This window comes from Durio zibethinus, chromosome 20, assembly GCF_047325235.1.
Source record: "Durio zibethinus cultivar Kanyao isolate XHJ-2024 chromosome 20, ASM4732523v1, whole genome shotgun sequence".
Taxonomy (NCBI): Eukaryota; Viridiplantae; Streptophyta; class Magnoliopsida; order Malvales; family Malvaceae; genus Durio; species Durio zibethinus.
Genome location: NC_143181.1, coordinates 21,040,748 through 21,053,614, shown reverse-complemented (window position 1 = coordinate 21,053,614; position 12,867 = coordinate 21,040,748).

Here is a 12,867-nt window from a genome sequence, read left to right as displayed (position 1 = left end):
GGAATGAACTCCTTATGCCTAAGCCAACCCATGAAACGGGCGTGCAGGCACTCAGTCAATTGAAGAGGCAGAATGCGTAAGTCGGGGATCAGCTCAGTCCCCCCTACATGCTGCTGATCCTAATGCTGCAACCCTCGATCCGATCCGATCTTAGACTTGGAATGAACTCCATATGCTTAGATTGGGGATGAACTCCGTATGCCTAAGTCAACCCATGAAATGAGCGTGCGGGCACTCAGTCGGTCAGATAGGCTGACTGGAGAGCATAATGCGTAAGTCGGGGATTACCCGATCCCCCTCTACATGCTGCTGATCCCGCTACCGGTCCTACTGCCACACCCTCGGCCAGTCTGGGGCTTAGACATGGAATGAACTTCGTATGCCTAAGCCAACCCATGAAACGAACGTGCAGGCACTCAGCCCGTCGGAGAGGTAGAATGCACAAATCGGGGATCGGCCAGGTCCCCCCTGTATGTTGTCGATCTTGCTGCTGGTCCTGCTATCGCAACCCTCGGTCTGGTCTGATCTTAGATTGGGAATGAACTTCATATGCTGACACTGGGGATGAACTTTGTATGCCTAAGTCAACCCAGAAAATGAGCGTGCGGACGCTTAGCCAACCAGAGAGGCAGGATGCGCAAGCTGGGGATCGAACGGGTGGTAGGTGGGTTCAAGCACATCTTCATATTTTTTCTATGCCAATGCCTTTTTTATGGCTTGTAAATTCATACAATGGTCCCCTACACCTTCATGTGAAGTTTCGTGGCAAGACGACCTGTTTTCTATTTTTCATGATTTTTGAAACTTTTTCCAGTTTGGGATTTTTTAAAATTTTTTTAGAAAGAGTTTTGTCCCCAAATTTGGTGGAGGTGATCCTTGTATTTTTTTTGGCATGCAAAAAACAATTCAACTAAAAACTCGAAGTGGAGAAGATTTTGTGACCGTTTGAAAAAGGTGTCCCTATTTCAAACATTTTAATGGCTACTGGCAGCAAACCTATAAAATCTCAAATGCTCTTTAAGGGGGTGTGAGTTCTTGAGGTTTGATAAGGGATAGGGGGCCAATATAAGGGCCAAGTACCAGCACCCATCGCACATCATGTGTGCACACCCCCTGGCCCCCCCAATCGTCGAAACCCCCAATACCGTCGGTTAGGCTCTCCGACGATGGTGCCATGGGTGAAAAAAATGCAGCAGCATCACATGCCCGAGCCCAGCAAGTGCACCATGCCTCAAACTCTTAGACTGGGAATGAACTCTGTATGCTTAGACATGGAATGAACTCCGTATGCCTAAGCTAACCCACGAAACGAGCGTGCGGGCGCTCAGCCGGTCGGAGAGGCAGAATGAGCAACCCAGGGATTGGCCCGATCCCCCTCTGCTACTGCCGGTCTCGCTACCATAACCCTCGATCTGGTTGGGGTTTAGACATGGAATGAACTCCCTATGCCTAAGCCAACCCACGAAACGGGCATGCGGACGCTCAGCCGGTCGGGGAGGCAGAATGCGCAAGCTGGGGATCGACCCAAACCACCCTGTGTGCTGTCGATCCTGTTGTCGCAACCCTCGGTCCGATTAGATCTTAGACTAGGAATGAACTCCGTACACTTGGACTAGGGATGAACTTCGTATGCCTAAATCAACCCACGAAACAAGCGTGCCAACGCTCAGCCGGCCGGAGAGGCCAACCAGAGAGGCAGAATGTGAAAGTCGGGGATCAGCTCGGTCCCCCCTGCATGCTGCCGATCCTGCTACTGCAACCTTCGGTCCTATCCAATCTTAGACTGGGAATGAACTCCGTATGCTTAGACATGGAATAAACTCTGTATGCCTAAGCCAACCCACGAAACGAGCGTGCAGGCGGTCAACCGATCGAAGAGGCAGAATGTGCCAGTCGGGGATCGGTCCGGTCCCCCCTACATGCTGTCGATCCTGCTACTGCAACCCTCAGTCGAGTCCGATCTTAGACTAGGAATGAACTCCATATGCCTAAGTCAACCCACGAAACGAGCGTTCGGGCGCCGAGCCAGCCGGAGAGGCATAATGCATAAACTGGGGATCAATCCGGTCCCCCTCTACGTGCTGCTGATCCCGCTCCCACAACCCTCGGTCTGGCGGGGGCTTAGACATGGAATGAACTCCCTATGCCTAAGCCAACCCACGAAACGGCCATCAGGCGCTCAGCCGATCGGAGAGGTAGAATGCGCAAGCCAGGGATCAACCCGATCCCCCCTACGTGCTACCGATACTGCTCCCGCAACCCTCGATCCAGTCCGATCTTAAACTGAGAATGAACTCCATATGCTTGGACTGGGGATGAACTCCGTATGCCTAAGTCAACCCATGAAATGAGTGTGTGGGCACTCAACCGACCGGAGAGGCATAATGCACAAGCCGGGGATCAGCCCAGTCCCCCTTTGCATGCTGCCTATCCCGCTGCCGGTCTTGCTGCCATAACCCTCGGTCTGACTGGGGCTTAGACATGGAATGAACTCCGTATGCCTAAGCCAACCCACGAAACGAGCGTGCAGGAGCTCAGCTGACCGAAGAGGCATAATGCGCAAGCTGGGGATCAGTTCAATCCCTCTCTGCGTGCTGTCGATCCCGCTACCGGTCCTGCTACCACAACCCTCGGTCGGCTGGAGCCTAGACATGGAATGAACTCCGTATGCCTAAGCCAACCCATGAAACGAGCGTGTGGGCGCTCAATCGACCGAAGAGGCAGAATGCACAAGTCGAGGATCGGCCTGATCCCCCTCTGTGTGCTGCTGACCCTGCTACCCCAACTCTTGGTCTGGTCCTGTCTTAGACTGGGAATGAACTTCGTATGCCTAAGTCAACCCACGAAACGAGCATGCGGGCGCTGAGCCGGCCGGAGAGGCATAATGCGCAAGCCAGGGATTGGCCCAGTCCCCCTCTGTGTGCTGCCAGTCCCGCTGCCACAACCCTCGACTTGGCTGGGGCTTAGACATGGAATGAACTCCCTATGCCTAAGCCAACACATGAAACGGGCGTGCGGGCGCTCAGCTGGCCGAAAAGGCAGAATGAGCAAGCCAGGGATCGGCCCGATCCTCCCAGCGTGCTGCCGATCCTGCTATCGCAATCCTCGATCCAATTCGATCTTAGACTAGGAACGAACTCCATATGCCTAGACTGGGGATGAACTCTGTATTCCTAAGTCAACTCACGAAACAAGTGTGCAGGTGCTCAACCGACCAGGGAGGCAGGATGCACAAGCCGGGGATCGAACAGGTGGTAGGTGGGTTCAAGCACATCTTCATATTTTTGCTATGCCAATGCCATTTTTATTTCTTGTAAATTCATACAATTGTCCCTTAAGCCATCATGTGATGTTTCGTGGCAAGACGACCCGTTTTCTATTTTTCACGATTTTAAAAAATTTTTACGGTTCGGGATTTTTTAAAATTTTTTTAGAAATAGTTTTTTCCCCAAATTTGGTAGAGGTGATCCTTGTATTTTTTTTGGCATGCAAAAAAAAATTCAGCTAAAAACTCGAAGTGGAGAAGATTTTGTGACCGTTTGAAAAAAGTGTCCCCATTTCAGATACTTTAATGGCTACTAGCAGCAAACCTATAAAATCTCAAATCCTCTTTAAGAGAGTCTGAGTTTTCAAGGTTTGATGAGGGATAGGGGGCCAATATAAGGGCCAAGTACCAGCACCCATCGCACATCATGTGCGCACACCCCCCGGCCCCCCTAATCGCCGGAATCCCCAATGCCGCCGGTTAGGCTCTCCGGTGATGCTCCGACGACGGTCCTCGGGTGATAAAAATGCGACACCAGCACATGCTCGAGCCCAGCATGTGCACCGTGGCTCAAAATCTTAGACTGGGAATGAACTCCGTATGCTTAGACATGGAATGAACTCCGTATGCCTAAGCCAACCCACGAAAGGAGCGTACGGGCACTCAGCAGGTCGAAGAGGCAGAATGCACATGTTGAGATCGGCCCGGTCCCCCCCTGCATGCTATCGATCCTATTGCCGCAACACTGCTTTGATCTTAAACTGGGAATGAACTCCGTATGCATAAGTCAACCCATAAAACGAGCGTACGAGCGCTGAGCCGACCGAAGAGGCATAATGCGCAAGCTGGGGCTTAGACATGGAATGAACTCCCCTCTGCATGCTGCAGGTCCTGCTGCCACAACCCTCAGTCTGGCTGGGGCTTAGACATGGAATGAACTCCCTATGCCTAGGCCAACCACGAAACAGGCGTGCGGGCACTCAGCCGGTTGGAGAGGCAGAATGCGCAAGTCGGGGATCGGCCTGGCCCCCCCTACGTGCTGTCGATCTTGCTATCGTAACCCTCGGTCCGATCCGATCTTAGACTGGGAATGAACTCCGTGTGCTTAGATTGTGGATGAACTCCGTATGCCTAAGTTAACCCATGAAACGAGCGTACGGGCATTCAGTCAGCCTGAGAGCCCGACTGGAGAGCATAATGGGCAACCCGAGGTTCAACCCGGGCCCCTTCTGCATACTGCCGATCCCTCTGCCAGCCCTACTGCCACAACCCTCGATTCGACTAGGGCTTAGACATGGAATGAACTCTGTATGCCTAAGCCAACCCACGAAATGAGCGTGCGGGTGCTCAGTCGGTCGGAGAGGGAAAATACGCAAGCTGAGGATTGGCCCGATCCCCCCTGCGTGCTGTCGATCCTGTTGCTGGTCCTACTGTCGCAACCTTCAGTCCGGTCCAATGCTAGACTGGGAATGAACTCTGTATGCTTAGACATGGAATGAACTCCGTATGCCTAAACCAACCCACAAAACGAGCTTGCGGGTGCTCAGCCGATCGGAGAGGCAGAATGCGCAAGCTGGGGACCGACCCAGTCCCCCTGCATGCTGTCGATCCTGCTACCGCAACCCTTGATCCGGTCTGATCTTAGACTGGGAATGAACTCCGTATGCCTAAGTCAACCCATGAAACGACCGTACAGCGCTGAACCGACTGGAGTGGCATAATACGCAAGCAAAGGATCGACCCGATCCCCCTCTACGTGCTGCCGGTCCCGCTACCACAACCCTCGATACGGTCGGGGCTTAGACATGGAATGAAATCCCTATGCCTAAGCTAACCCACGAAACGAGCGTGCGGGCACTCAGTAGACCGGAGAGGTAGAATGCGCAAGCCGGGGATCGACCCGATCCCCCTTGCGTCCTGTCGATCCTGCTATCGTAACCCTTGGTCCGATCTGATCTTAGACTGGGAATGAACTCCGTATGCTTAGACTGGGGATGGACTCCATATGCCTAATTCAACCGACAAAACAAGCATGCGGGCGCTCAACGGCCGGAGAGGCAGATTGCGTAAGTCGAGGATCGGCCCGATTCCCCCTGGGTGCTGTCAATCCTGCTACCACAACCCTCGGTCCGGTCTGATCTTAGACTAGGAATGAACTTCGTATGCATAATTCAACCCCCAAAACGAGCGTGTGGGCCCTGAGCCAGCCGAAAAGGCATAATGCGTAAACCGGGGATCAGTTCGGTCCCTCTCTGTGTGCTGTTGGTCTCGCTATGCAACCCCCGGTCCGGTCGGGGCTTAGACATGGAATGAACTCCCTATGCCTAAGCCAACCCATAAAACAGGCGTGCGGGCGTTCAACCGGCCGGAGAGGCAGAATGTGCAAGCCGGGGATCAGCTTGGTCCCCCCTGCGTGCTGTCGATCCTGCTGCCGTAACCCTCGATCCGGTCCGATCTTAGACTGGGAATGAACTCCGTATGCTTAGACTAGGGATGAACTCCGTATGCCTAAGTCAACCCATGAAACGAGCGTGCGGGCATTAAGTCGATCGGAGAGGTCGATCGAAGAGGCATAATGCGCAAGCCGGGGATCAGCTCGGTCCCGCTCAGTGTGCTGTCGATCATGCTGCTGGTCCTACTGCCGTAACCCTCGATCCGGTCCGATCTTAGACTGGGAATGAGCTCCGTATGCTTAGAAAGGGAATTAACTCCGTATGCCTAAGCCAACCCACGAAACGAGTGTGCGTTCGGGCGCTCAGCCGACTGGAGAAGCAGAATGCACAAGTCGGGGACCGGTTCGCTCCCCCCTTGTGTGCTATCGATCCTGCTACGGTAACCCTTCATCCGGTCTGATCTTAGACTAGGAATGAACTCTGTATGCGAAAGTCAACCCACGAAACGAGTGTGCGGGTGCTAAGCCGATCGAAGAGGTAGAATGCGTAAGCCAGGGATCGACCCGGTCCCCCTCTGCGTGCTGTCGATCCTGCTGGCACAACCCTCAGTCCGACTGGGGCTTAGACATGGAATGAACTTCCTATGCCTAAGCCAACCCACGAAACGAGTGTGCGGGCACTCAGCCGACTCGAGAGGCAGAATGCACAAGCCGGGGATCGGCCCGATCCCCCCTACGTGCTGTCGATCCTACTGTCGCAACCCTCGGTCTGGTCCAATATTAGACTGGGAATGAACTCCGTATGCTTAGACTGGGAATGAACTCCATATGCTTAGACTGGGGATGAACTCTATATGCCTAAGTCAACCCACGAAATGAGCGTGCAGGTGCTCAGCCGACTAGAGAGGCAAGATGCGCAAGCCGGGGATCGAACGGGTGGTAGGTGGGTTCAAGCACATCTTCATATTTCTGCCATGCCAATGCCATTTTTATGGCTTGTAAATTCATACAATGGTCCCCTAAGCCTTCATGTGAAGTTTCGTGGCAAGACGACCCGTTTTTTATTTTTCATGATTTTTGAAACTTTTTGCGGTTCGGGATTTCTTAAAATTTTTTTAGAAAGAGTTTTGTCCCCAAATTTGGTAGAGGTGATCCATGTATTTTTGTTGGCATGCAGAAAAACATTCAGGTAAAAACTCGAAGTGGAGAAGATTTTGTGACTGTTTGAAAAAAGTGTCCTCATTTCGGACACTTTAATGGCTACTGGCAGCAAACCTATAAAATCTCAAATGCTCTTTAAGGGGGTGTGACTTCTCAAGGTTTGATGAGGGATAGAGGGCCAATATAATGGCCAAGTACCAGCACCCATCACAAATCATGTGCGCACACCCCCCCGACCCCCCTAATCGTCGGAACCCTCAATGCCGATAGTTAGGCTCTCCGACGATGCTCCGACGATGGTGCCCTGGGTGAAAAAAATGTGGCACCAGCACATGCCCGAGCCCAGTATGTGCACTGTGGCTCAAAATCTTAGACTAGGAATGAACTCCGTATGCTTAGACATGGAATGAACTCCGTATGCCTAAGCCAACCCACGAAACGAGCGTACGGGTGCTCAGCCGGCTGGAGAGGCAGAATGCACAAGCCGGGGTTCGGCCCGATCCCCCACTACGTACTATCAATCCTGTTATCGTAATCCTGAGTCTGATTTGATCTTAGACTGGGAATGAACTCCGTATGCATAAGTCAACCCACGAAACAAGCGTACGGGCGCTGAGCCGATCGAAGAGGCATCATGCGCAAGCCAGGGATCGACCCGGTCCCCTTCTGCGTGCTACCGGTCCCGCTGCCACAACCCTCAGTTCGGCTGGGGCTTAGACATGGAATGAACTCCCTATGCCTAAGCCAACCCATAAAATGGGCGTACGGGTGCTCAGCCAGTCGGAGAGGCAGAACGCGCAAGTCAGGGATCAGCCTGGTCCCCCTGTGTGCTGTCGATCTTGCTACCGTAACCTTTGGTCCGATCTGATCTTAGACTGAGAATGAACTTAGTATGCCTAAGTCAACCCATGAAAGGAGCGTGCGGGCACTGAGCCAACCGGAGAGGCATAATACGTAAGCTGGGGATCGACCCGGTCCCCCTCTGCGTGCTATCGATCCCGCTGCCAGAACCCTTGGTCCGGCTGGGGCTTAGACATGAAATGAACTCCCTATGCCTAAGCCAACCCATGAAACAGGCCCGATCCCCTCTGCGTTCTACCGATCTTGCTGCCACAACCCTCGGTCCAGTCCGATCTTAGACTGGGAATGAACTTCGTATGCTTAGACTGGGGATGAACTCCGTATGCCTAAGTCAACCTACGAAATGAGCGTGCGGGCACTCAATCGACTAGAGGGGCAGGATGCGCAAGCCGGGGATCAAACGGGTGGTAGGTGGGTTCAAACACATCTTGATATTTTTGCCATACCAATGCCATTTTTATGGCATGTAAATTCATACAATGGTCCCCTAAGCCTTCATGTGAAGTTTTGTAGCGAGACGACCCGTTTTCTATTTTTCACGATTTTCAAAACTTTTTACGGTTCGGGATTTTTTAAAATTTTTTTAGAAAGTGTTTTGTCCCCAAATTTGGTAGAGGTGATCCTTGTATTTTTTTTGGCATGCAAAAAAAATTTAGCTAAAAAATCGAAGCGGAGAAGATTTTGTAACCGTTTGAAAAAGTGTCCCCATTTTAAACACTTTAATGGCTACTGGCAGTAAACCTATAAAATCTCAAATGCCCTTTAAGGGGGTGTGAGTTCTCAAGGTTTGATTAGGGATAGGGGGCCAATGTAAGGGCCAAGTACCAGCACCCATTGCACATCATGTTTGCACACCCCCCGGCCCCCCCAATCATTGGAACCCCCAATGCTGCCGGTTAGGCTCTCCGGTGATGCTCCGATGATGATGCCCCGGGCAAAAAAAATGTCGCACCAGCACATGCCCAAGCCCAGCATTGGCACCGTGGCTCAAACTCTTACACCGCGAATGAACTATGTGTGCTTAGACATGGAATGACCTCCGTATGCCTAAAACAACCCACGAAACGAGCGTGTGGGTGCTAAGCCGACCGGAGAGGCATTATTCGCAAGCCGAGGATCGACCTGGTCCCCCTCTACGTGCTATCGGTCCCACTGCCACAACCCTCGGTCCGGCTGGGGCTTAGACATGGAATGAACTCCCTATGCCTAAGCCAACCCACGAAATGGGCGTGCGGGCGCTTAGCCGGTTGGAGAGGCAGAATGTGCAAGCCGAGGATCAGCCCGGTCCCCCTTGCGTGCTACCGATCCTGCTATCGTAACCCTCAATCTTGTCTGATCTTAGACTGGGAATGAACTCTGTATGCTTCAACTAGGGATGAACTCCGTATGCCTAAGTCAACCCATGAAACGAGCGTGCAGACGCTCAACCGACCAGAGAGGCAGGATGCGCAAGCCGGGGATCGAACGGGTGGTAGGTGGGTTCAAGCACGTCCTCAAATTTCTGCCATGCCAAAGCCATTTTTATGGCTTGTAAATTCATACAATGGTCCCCTAAGCCTTCATGTGAAGTTTCATGGCAAGACGACCCGTTTTCTATTTTTCATGATTTTTGAAACTTTTTACGGTTCAAGATTTTTTAAAATTTTTTTGAGAGAGTTTTGTTCCCAAATTTGGTAGAGGTGATCCTTGTATTTTTGTTGGCATGCACAAAAAAATTCAGCTAAAAACTTGAAGTGGAGAATATTTTGTGACCATTTGAAAAAAATATCCTTATTTGAGACACTTTAATGGCTACTGGCAACAAACCTATAAAATCATAAATGCTCTTTAAGGGGGTGTGAGTTCTCAAGGTTTGATGAGGGATAGGAGGCCAATATAAGGGCCAAGTACCAGCACCCATCGCACATCATGTGCACACACCCCCCGGCCCCCCCAATCATCGGAACCCTCAATGTCGTCGGTTAGGCTCTTCGACGATGCTTCGGTGATGGTGCCTCGAGCGAAAAAAATGTGGCACCAGCACATGCCCGAGCCCAGCATGTGCATTGTGGCTCAAACTCTTAGACTGTGAATGAACTCCATATGCTTAAACATGGAATGAACTCCGTATGCCTAAGCCAACCCACGAAATAAGCGTGCGGGCGCTCAATCGGTCGGAGAAGCAGAATGCATAAGCTGGAGATCAACCCGGTCCCCCTCTGCATGCTACGGGTCCCGCTGCCACAACCCTCGGTCCAGTTGGGGCTTAGACATGGAATGAACTCTCTATGCCTAAGCCAACCCACGAAATTGGCGTACGGGCGCTCAGCCGGCCGGAGAGCCAGAATGCGCAAGTCGGGGATCAGCCCGGTCCCTACTGCGTGCTATCGATCCTGCTACTGCAACCCTCGGTCTGGTCCGATCTTAGACTGGGAATGAACTCCGTATGCTTAGACTGGGGATGAACTCCGTATGCCTAAGTCAACCTATGAAACGAACATGTGGGCACTCAGCAAGCCGGAGAGGCCGTCCGGAGAGGCAGAATGAGCAAGCCGAGGATCGTCCCATCGCCCCTACGTGCTGCTGACCCTGCTGCTAGTCCTACTGCCGTAACCCTCAGTCCAGTCTGATCTTAGATTGGGAATGAACTCCATATGCTTAGACATGGAATGAACTCTGTATGTCTAAGCCGACCTACGAAACGAGCGGGCAGGCACTCAACCGGTCGGAGAGGCAGAATGCATAAGTCGAGGATCGGCCTGATCCCCCCCTGCATGCTATCAATCCTACTGTTGCAACCCTCGGTCTGATCTGATCTTAGACTGGGAATGAACCCGTATGCCTAACTCAAACCATGAAACGAGCATTTGGGCGCTGAGCCAGTCGGAGAGGCATAATGCGCAAGTCGGGGATCAGCCCGGTCCCCCTCTGCGTGCTGTCGGTCCCGCTGGCACAACCCTCGATCCGGTTGGGGCTTAGACATGGAGTGAACTCCTTATGCCTAAGCCAACCCATGGAACGGGCGTGCAGGTGCTCAGCCGATCGGAGAGGCAGAATGCGCAAGCCAGGGATTGGTCCGGTCCCCCCTGCATGCTGTCGATCCTGCTGTCGCAACCCTCGATCTGGTCCAATCTTAGATTGGGAATGAACTCTGTATGCTTAGACTGGGGATGAACTCTGTATGCCTAAGTCAACCCACGAAACGAGCGTGCAGACGCTCAGCCGACCAGAGAGGTTGGATGCGCAAGCTAAGGATCGAATGGGTGGTAGGTGGGTTCAAGCACATCTTCATATTTCTACCATGCCAATGCCATTTTTATGGCTTGTAAATTCATACAATGGTCCCCTAAGCCTTCATGCGAAGTTTTGTGGCAAGACGACCCGTTTTCTATTTTTCATGATTTTTGAAACTTTTTACGGTTCAGGATTTTTTTAAATTTTTTTAGAAAGAGTTTTGTCCCCAAATTTGGTGGAGGTGATCCTTCCATTTTTGCTGGCATGCACAAAAATATTCAGCTAAAAACTTGAAGCGGAGAAGATTTTGTGACCGTTTGAAAAAAGTGTCCCCATTTCAGACACTTTAATTGCTACTGGCAGCAAACCTATAAAATCTCACATGCTCTTTAAGGGGGTGTGAGTACTCGAGGTTTGATTAGGGATAAGGGGCCAATATAAGGGCCAAGTACCAGCACCCATCGTACATCATGTGCGCACACCCCCCGGCCCCCCCAATCATCGGAACCCCCAATACTGCCGGTTAGGCTCTCCGGTGATGCTCCGGTGATGGTGCCCCAAGTGAAAAAAATGCGACACCAGCACATGCCCGAGCCCAGTATGCACACCGTGGCTCATACTCTTAGACTGTGAATGAACTCTGTATGCTTAGACATCGAATGAACTTCGTATGCCTAAGCCAACCCATGAAACGAGCGTGTGGGCGCTCAGCTGGCCGGAAAGGCAGAATGCACAAGCTGGGGATTGGCCTGGTCCCCCTCTACGTTCTCCAGTCCCGCTGCCACAACCCTCGGTCCTGTTGGGGCTTAGACATGGAATGAACTCCCTATGCCTAAGCCAACGCACGAAACGGGAGTGTGGGCGCTCAGCCGGTCGGAGAGGCAGAATGCCCAAGCTGGGGATTGACTCGGTCCCACCTACGTGCTGTCGATCCTGCTGTCGTAACCCTCGGTCCAGTCCGATCCTACATATGCAAACTGGCTTTCTTGCCTCTTCCATACCCATGCTATTGGGCCTCTAGTTGTTGGCTAGCAATGTCGCTTTGGGATGCCATCTCCTCAATCACGATCTAACCTGTACAACACAAACACGCAGAATCGAACTCACTCTGATACCAACTGTCACGGGCTCTGACCTTAGACTCAAAAACCGTGCGATCTTAGGCTTGGAATCTCCTCTTTTATGCCTAAGTCAACCTAAAACACAAGCGTGCGGGCACTAGAACAATGGGAAGGGCTGATTACGCTTGTTAAAGAGAAACAGGATAAGAAGACAAAATTTTGGAAATGCTCTTGTATTCACTGAAATAGAAGTGTTTGATGGTGTACAAATGAGGGTGGAGTAGCCCTCTATTTATAGTTGAGGCTCGAGCTACAACTTAATGGCATATCCCTAGAATAAAGGCTAAAATCATGGGATTATACAGATTACAATCAACTAGGATGCTAACTCCTGATTTTCAAGGTCAACCAAATTTGTCGGGATGCTCCAGCTGATCCTGCCTGCTTCCAGAAGCTTCCCTTGCGTGTCCAGCACCTTGGGCCCTTCTAGATGTGGTACGGGTAGCTTGTATGCTAGGCCTTGGTCTCACGGGCTGGCCTGCAAGTTAGGCGGGTGTTTTAAACTCGTTTGCTAGGCTGTGCGAATAGATACTTGCCAGCACGCCTAGTCTGCAGACCTTAACCTCTGGCTTGCTTGCTGGTGCACCTGATGTGCCTGGCGCGCCCATCCAGGGCGTGACATTCTCCCCCACCTGATTGCGTAATGCCCTCATTGCGTTTTCTGCATGGTGTTGCCTAATCTGGTCCCTGAACTGCCCTAAATCATCTACTAGTTCCCAGCTCGCCTCATTGTCTGGAAGTCCCTTCCAGTGCACCAAGTACTCTTATCTTGGCTGATAATTCTTTCGTCTCACCTCCCGATCAGCTATGATGCTGTGGACCTCCTTCTCATATGAGGCCCTTGCTCCCAATGG